This window comes from Rattus rattus, chromosome 2 (genome assembly GCF_011064425.1).
Source record: "Rattus rattus isolate New Zealand chromosome 2, Rrattus_CSIRO_v1, whole genome shotgun sequence".
NCBI lineage: Eukaryota > Metazoa > Chordata > Mammalia > Rodentia > Muridae > Rattus > Rattus rattus.
Genome location: NC_046155.1, coordinates 229,094,274 through 229,102,228, shown reverse-complemented (window position 1 = coordinate 229,102,228; position 7,955 = coordinate 229,094,274).

Sequence of the window (7,955 nt, the reverse complement as noted above, 5' to 3'; positions counted from 1 at the left end):
AATTTCTGATAAGTTTGACATTATTATAAAACAAATACTTTTAAAAAAAAAAACAACCTGGCCTGGAGATGCATTGTAGTGTTAGAACACACGTTTGTGTGAGGCCCTCAGCACAGCAGTAACAGAGCAAAACAGAAGGACTTTCAACTTAGGGGTTTCCTCAGCTCAGCAAGAGGAGGCATATAGTGAACTCAAGATAGATGATCAGTCCTCTTGGTTTCTCCCTACAAACAGACTGGAAGTTCGGGTTATCTGGGTATGTTTTCTAGCATTTTCATTCGACTTGATTTGGAACATAAATAGCTAGGAATGCCTTTATGTATTTGGTAAGTGTGATTTCCGTTTATCGAGTTGGCGAATAGTCATCTGTAGCCATAAGACTATAATGAAAATAAAGGCAGACTGTGTCTTCCAAGCACTCTCTGTAGTAGCTACAGGAAACTGGATAAAAACCCATTCGGCATTCAGAACATTTTAGTGTAGTTTTGTGCTTTCTGATTCTGTGAGCACTAGCTACCTGTGATTGTTTAAATCAAATTAAAATTCACACCCACAGTCACACTGCCTGAATTTCAACCATGCATTCCATCTCCACAGAAAACACTGTTCAACAGAACCAGTAGCGGAAGAGATTACACTGTATAAATAGCATCTGCACAAGGTAGACGGTGATAGTCACCATAGAAGCTTAGGAGAGGAGAGATTACTTTGCAGGGCGTGGACACAGGAAAAGCAGAGCAAGTTTCAAGAGGAAGACTGCAGGTGGAGGTGAAGCCAGAAGGTTCCAGGCAGCGACAGCTTTAACAAGCAGGAGAGACGTGAGAGAAACACTTAAATTTGGTGTATCTATAGCATAAAAGATGGAAAGGAAGACAGGGCCACATGAAACCACAAATGCTGAGCCTAGCCTGTTTTGCAGGCAATGAGAGTGACGTGTTTAGGCTAGAGAAAGGACATGATTAAATAAATGGTCTTTTTAAGAAGGATGCTCTTATGGCTGTCACAACACCTCACCTGGTTAAGTGCTTGCTGGACAAACCTGAAGATTGATCTCTAGACCCCACATAATAAAATTGAGGCAATGTCCCTAGCACTGAGGAGAAGACGGAAGTAGACTGATCCCTGGGGTTTGTTGGTAAGCTACTTGAGACCCCTTCCCCCGCCAACAAGGACATTGATTAGGGGTGAAACCACAGATTATATAGCAGTGCAGTAGCCCAATGAGAGACACTGAAATGTTGCTATAGTGTGATATGTTATCAAGATCATTTTTTTTTTTTTTTTTTTTTTGGAGCTAGAGTCTGACCCCAGGCCTTGCGCTTGCTAGGCAAGCGCTCTACCACTGAGCTAAATCCCCAACCCATCAAGATCATTTTTAATGGCATTTAACAAATCTTGATTTCAAGGCATAATGAGCCATGATGGCTCACAGACTGGCCCTCAGCAGCATCCTCAGTTCCATAGTGAGTTAGAGGACAGTCTAACCTAAAATATCTTTTTATTTTTATATTTAAATATAAAAATCATATCTCACAGATTTGAGGACTTCAAAACAGTAGACCTCAGTCTGAAAGACTCTAAAAGTACAATAATACAGTCAACATCTGGGTTCTTTCCACTTCTGCTCTGCTGTTTTGGGCTTTCGAATCCTTCTCAGCCTAATAAGAGGGTCCTAGTAGTGGCAGGCATCTGGAATGTTAACATCCAGAAGAGGAAGGGGAGGATGATGAGAAAGGGAAGAGAAAGAGGGGGGCATGTTTTCTAAAACAGCTTTCCATTTTCTTCTTGTGATGGTCAATCTTGATGGTCAGCTTGATGTGACTTAGAATCACCCATGAAACACATTTCTGGGGATCTCTACGGGGGATGGGGGTGTTCTCAGAGAGGTTTAACTGGTGGAAAGACCTGCCTCAATGTGGGTGAATACCTCCTGGACTGAGCTTTCAGACAACCAAAATGAGACAGTGACAGTCTGTATTCTGGACAGTATCCACAGAGATCTGGGGGGCGGGAGGTCTGGCCCAGGGGAAGGGTTCAAGTCAAGGGGAAAGGGGAGTCTCTGAAGCTGTCTTCTGGGGCTGCTGCTACTGCAAGACACTGCTGGGACAGACCAGGTAGGCCTGGGCAGCTTCCAGCAGCTAAAGCTTCAGGAGAGAGCCCTCTTCCCCAGGAAGTGTTACGACTCTTATGTGACAGATGCTCTCAGAGAGTGATGGAGTAATCCTCACATGCTTTTATTCCTTCTGGATAGGATCTCATACGCATTTTGGGGTAGGTTTGGGTCTGACAGCAGATGCTTTTTATTGGATTGGTCTGAGATGTTAGGGATGCCTTATCTGCTCCTACTGTCTTCTGGTATGAGGTTCTGGGGCTTCCAACCCACTCAATCTTACCAAGTTTCCTGTCATGGTCTATTGCCCTACAGTGACCTGAATACCAGATTCATTTCTCTCTGCTTCGTGACCGTGGATGCACTGTGACCAGCCATGCCTTCCTTGGAACAATGGATTGTACACTCTGGCTGGAACCCCAAACCTCCTCCTTTAAGTGGCTTTTGTCAAATATTTTGTTATGTCAATAAGAAAAGTAACCGCTATAGCTCACCTCTCCCAACTAGTTCCCTTCCCTCCCCTTCCCCCGGGTCATATCTGAACCACAGACCATTCCCTAATTCTCGAGGCGAAACAGGTTTTGAATAGTAAAGATGGGGAGGTAAGAGTCAGAGACACCCTGAGGGCTTCTGCCAAATGACTCAGGACCATAGGATAGGAGCAGATATGAGAGGCAATGTGGTCCTCAGAGCTGCTCTGGTCTGGGGTGGCAGAAATGAAAAGCAGGAGGTGGGGGCGGGATAGGAAGGGGAAAAAGTAACAAGTCTTGACCATCCAAGATAAATATATAAGAATAACATCAAAAGCACAAAAGGAGTGCTTGACTTAGGAGAAGGGTTACTTTGTGTGTGCACGCAAACCGAAAGCTGTTCCTAAGATTTCTACGGATGTGCAAAGGCATAGAGTAACAAGATGGTTCCAAAGAACAAAGCTGGAAGACTTACCCGACAAAGTTTCAAAGTTCATTATGAGGCTCAGTAATTGAGACAGTGTGGTATTGGCAGAGGACTAGATGGATATACCAAAGGAATATAATAGAGAATCCAGAAATAGAACTTGGGAGCCTGATTTACAGCAAAGTCACTGCCACAGTTCAGCGAGGAAAGGATAATATTTTGAACAAATGGTGCTGGAGCAATTGGCTACTCATCTGGAAAGAAAGGATATTTGACTCCTACCTCACTCCATATACACTAATTAGTTCAAGATGATCATAGACCTAAGAGGGAAAGATTTTACACAAGCTTGCACTAATCAAAAGATATGATCAAGAGAGTGGGTTGGGAAGAGAGACACACACACATCTGGATAACGGACTCATATCCAGAATCAGCAAAAAGAATTCTGTAAGTCAGTAAGAAAATCAAGCAGATTAAATTTTAAAATGAGGAAGGCTGTTGTTGTTATTGGAGGTTTTTTTTTTTTTTCTTGCATTTTGAGACAGTGTCTTATGGCAGTTCAGTCTGGCCTTAGATTCATTCTGCAGCCAACACTGCCCTTGAACCCTTGATCCTCTTGCCTCTGTCTCACATGCTGGGTTGTGGACAAGCATCCCTATGCCTGTCTAAGAGACTCCAGAACAAGTGCTTTACCAAGATGTCTTCTAAACGGCCAGTAGGTAGCAGGGGAATCTCATGAAAGAAATGAAAATAGCAACAAAGATACACAACAGCCAACCTATTGGTTTAGTTTATCCAGAGAGCTCCAATACATCTGGCTGTCACGTGTCCACTAAAAACACACGCATGAATATTCATGAGACATTATTCATGACAGCAAACTGCAAATGTACCTGCTGAACCATCTTGCCAGCTACATTCTTGTTCTTTTTTAAAAGGTGTGTGTGTGTGTGTGTGTGTCTGGCATGATGGTTCAGCAGGTAAGGTAAGGATGCTATGAACATACATGGTCAGAAGATAGCTTTGCAGAGTTGGTTCCCTCCTTTAACCTTTGCATGGGGATTGAACTCCGGTTTGTAGGATGATGTCATACAGGTGATGGCAGGTACAAGATAGAACAAGGTCTGTCACTGGGCGAGAAGGAAGGATGGGTGGGAGAAAAGTTTTAGAGAGAGGAGGAGACTGGAGCGAGGGGAAAGAGCAGCTGAAAGAACATGGAGGCAGATGTTAAGATTCCTCTCTGCACATTTACAGGTTGTTATGAATGTTCTTAAGGGACGGATGTGTATACAGGGCTTTATATGTCTAGGTGGGCAATTATATCTTAGCAATTGGATCAGTGGTGATTTAAGTTCAAGAGAGTATGTGGTGGCTGGAGACACCAGGCCGCCACGGAATCAGGATGTATATTTCTGCCATGGTGGCAACCTGCCTTGAGAGCTAGAAGGGTAGAGCGATTGTTGCCAGGCTCAGAGAGAAGCCTTCAGCAGTGTGATATGGGATGGAGCTCAGCGGGTGAGACGCTTTGCTGACTGAGATGAAGGTATCTACCAGATATCTTGGGACACTATGGTGCTGGACATAATGTGGGGGTAAAAGACAGCATTTTTTATTTTAAGTTTACAACAGCACAGGTTATTAACAGACTTATACAGAAAGCACTTTAAACACTGAACCATCTTCCTAGCCCAGAATTCTTATTTTTCAATAGCCCTAAATTGGCAATGACACAAGTATTTGTTAAGAGAAATGAATAAATTGTGGTATATTAATATAATGAAATATTACTTAGCAATCAAACAAAACTGATTAATTCCTTTATCAATAATCAGTTGATCTTTCAAAAAGATTGCCAAGAAAATTCAAAGGAGCAGTAGAGAGCATTTTTTTTCCTTTAAACAGTCACACTGGGACAATGGGGTTTTAGGTCAAAATATGCATCTGAAACTCTACATTATACTAGGTACAAAATTTAAGTTAATGGGAGGGAGTGGGTGGATGGGTGAGGGAACACCCTCATAGAAGCAGGGGGTGTGTGGGATAGTGGGTTCTGGAGGGGAAACTGGGATAACATTTAAAATGTAAATAAAAATGCAATTAAAAAGTAAAAAAATTAATTCAAAATGGGTTATAGACATAAATTTGGGAAATAAAAACATAGAAATAAATCTTACCTGGGTTTAACCATGATCTCGTAGCTATAGCATCAAAAACATGAACTAAAAAAGAAAACCAGGTAGGTAGGGTTTTATCAAAATTTTAAAATCTTATTAATAATCAAGATAAATAATAGCATACAGCCATACAAATAGTTGAACACAATTGTTTGTCGTACCTTTATTCACAGTGCCAAAAGTAGAAATAACTCAAATGTTTATCAGCTGATGTGTGGATAATTAAACGTGACACACCCACAGTAGACTATTACTTGATAATAAAGAGAAATGAGCTACTAACTCCTGTTACACCTTAGACAAATTTAAATAACATTCAACTAATTGAAAAGTCAGTCAAATTGAAAAATACGAAAAATAAGAAATTCCATATTGAAAAACATGTTGAATGATTCTATTTACATGAATTGTCCATAATAGGTAAGTACATACACAGAGAGAGAGAGAGAGAGAGAGAGAGAGAGAGAGAGAGAGAAAGGAGAGAGAGAGAGAGAGAGAGAAAAGAAGAGAAAAGAGAGAGTGATCAGGAGAGAAAAGAGAGAGAGAAAAAAATAAACAATATGAGGAAAAGCCATGTTCTTTTTTTTTTTTTTTGGCTGATGAAAATGTCCTAAAATTAATTATATATATTATATATATTATATGTATTATTTACATATATATCTTTATATATAATATATATAGTCTGCATATATTAAAACCCTCTTAATTTCACACTTTAAAAAGGTGGTATTCATCCTACCAAAATTATAGCTTAAATTATTCTACATTAAAATGAATGAATGAAGAAAATACTCAACAAGATAAGTGCCATCCAGACCCTGGGAAACACTGGGGAGGGGCAAGCTAGATAGGAACCACACGATCCCAATACTGTCCTACTGCTGTGAAGAGGCGCCATGACCAAGGCAACTCTACTGAAAGGCAACTTTAGTTGGGGGCTTGCTTACAGTGTCAGAAGGCTAGTCCATTAGCATCATGGCAGGGAATGTGGAGGCAGGAAGGCAGGCATGGTGCTGGAGAAGTAGCCGAGTGCCACAACTAATCTGCAGGCAGCAGACAGAGAGACACTGGGCCTGGTGTGGGCTTTTAAAGCCTCAGAGCCCACCCCCAGTGACACCTTTCTTCCAACAAGGCCACACCTCCTTGGAGTTCATCAACTGGAGATTAAGCATGGAAATTATAGGAGCCTATAGGGGACATTGCCATTCAAACCACCACAGTCCTCTAAGTATGAAGTTCAAGAACAGACACAAGTAACAATGGTGACAGGTTAGACTAGTGGTCACCTCCATGGGGAACAGGATGAGATTGTGGATCCAGGAGTGTCAAGAGGGAGCCAACCGGAGTACAGACCTGTCCTATCGCTCCCTCTGACCTGTTATCTATGCTTATAGGTATGCAAAAGTTTATTGAATTATACCCTTAAAGACAAATGTGATTCGATCATTTATTTTTGTGTTTCAGGAAGAAATGAGTATGGATAGTAACAAGATAGTTAAACTTAGGAAAAGAGGGATGACAAAAGATCTTGGGGCTGCCATCTTAGATAGGTGGGAATGAGAATTTTTTTTTCCTGGTTTATTTAGGACAGGGATTGAAATGTGTGGAGAGAGCAGAATGGTATGGAGCAGGGAGCTGCCCACTCACCCTGTCACTTGCTTTAGATAGATCACGTGACCGACACACACACATTCTCTAGCGTGTCCACAGCATGGGACGTCTTAGTTGGGGTTTCTATTGCAGTGATAAAGCAATATTACCAAAAACAACCCGGGGAACAATGTAGTCCACCATCCTGGGTAGTCAGGTCAGGAACTCAAGGCACGAACCTGGAGGCGCGATCTTTGTTTAGAGGCCATGGAGAAATGGTGTTTACTGGGCTGCTCCTCATGGCTTACCCACATTGCTTTCTTATCCACTCCAAACTACCTGCTCAAAGGTGATACCTACCGTAGCGAGTCTCTCCTCTGACATCGAGAAGATGACTTGGCAGCCCCATCCCTCACTTGATGTCCTGTCTTTCTCCTGGAGGTTGAGTCTACAAGTTCCCTCTCCCCACTATAGGGCATTTCATCTAGGGTCCTCGACTTTGAGCCCTGAGAGTCTATCATCTCCCAAGTCTCTGGTACATTCTGGAGGGTCCTCCCAACCTCCTTCCTCCCAAGGTTGCCTATTTCTATTCTTTCTGCTGGCCCTCAGGGCTTCAGTCCTTTTCCCTCACCCAACACCAGATCATGTCCCCCTCTCCCCCAACCCCCCATTCCCTTTCCCTCCCCTGTCCCTTCCTCCCTTGCCCCTTGTGGTTGCTTCTTTCTCCAAAGCGGGACTGAGGCGTCCTCACTTGGGCCCCTCAGCCTGTTAGCCTTCTTGAGTTCTGTGGATTGTATCCTGAAAATTCTGTACTCTTTTTGGCTAATATCACATATTACCATGCATGGCCTTTTGGGTCTAAGTTTCCTCACTCAGGATGATATTTTCTAGTTCCAACCATTTGCCTGCAAACTCGCAATGTCTTTATTCCTAGTGGCTGAGTAGTATTCCATTGTGTAAATGAACCACATTTTCTGTACCCATTCTTCTGTTGTGGGGCCTCTGGATTGCCCAAGAGTGGTCTAGCTGGTTCTTTAGGTAGATCTATTTCCAACTTTCTGAGGAACCTCCAGACTGATTTCCAGGGTGGTTTTACCAGCTCACAATCCCACCAGCAATGGAGGAGTGTTCCTCTTTCTCCACATCCTCACTAACATGTGCTGTCACCTGAGGTTTTA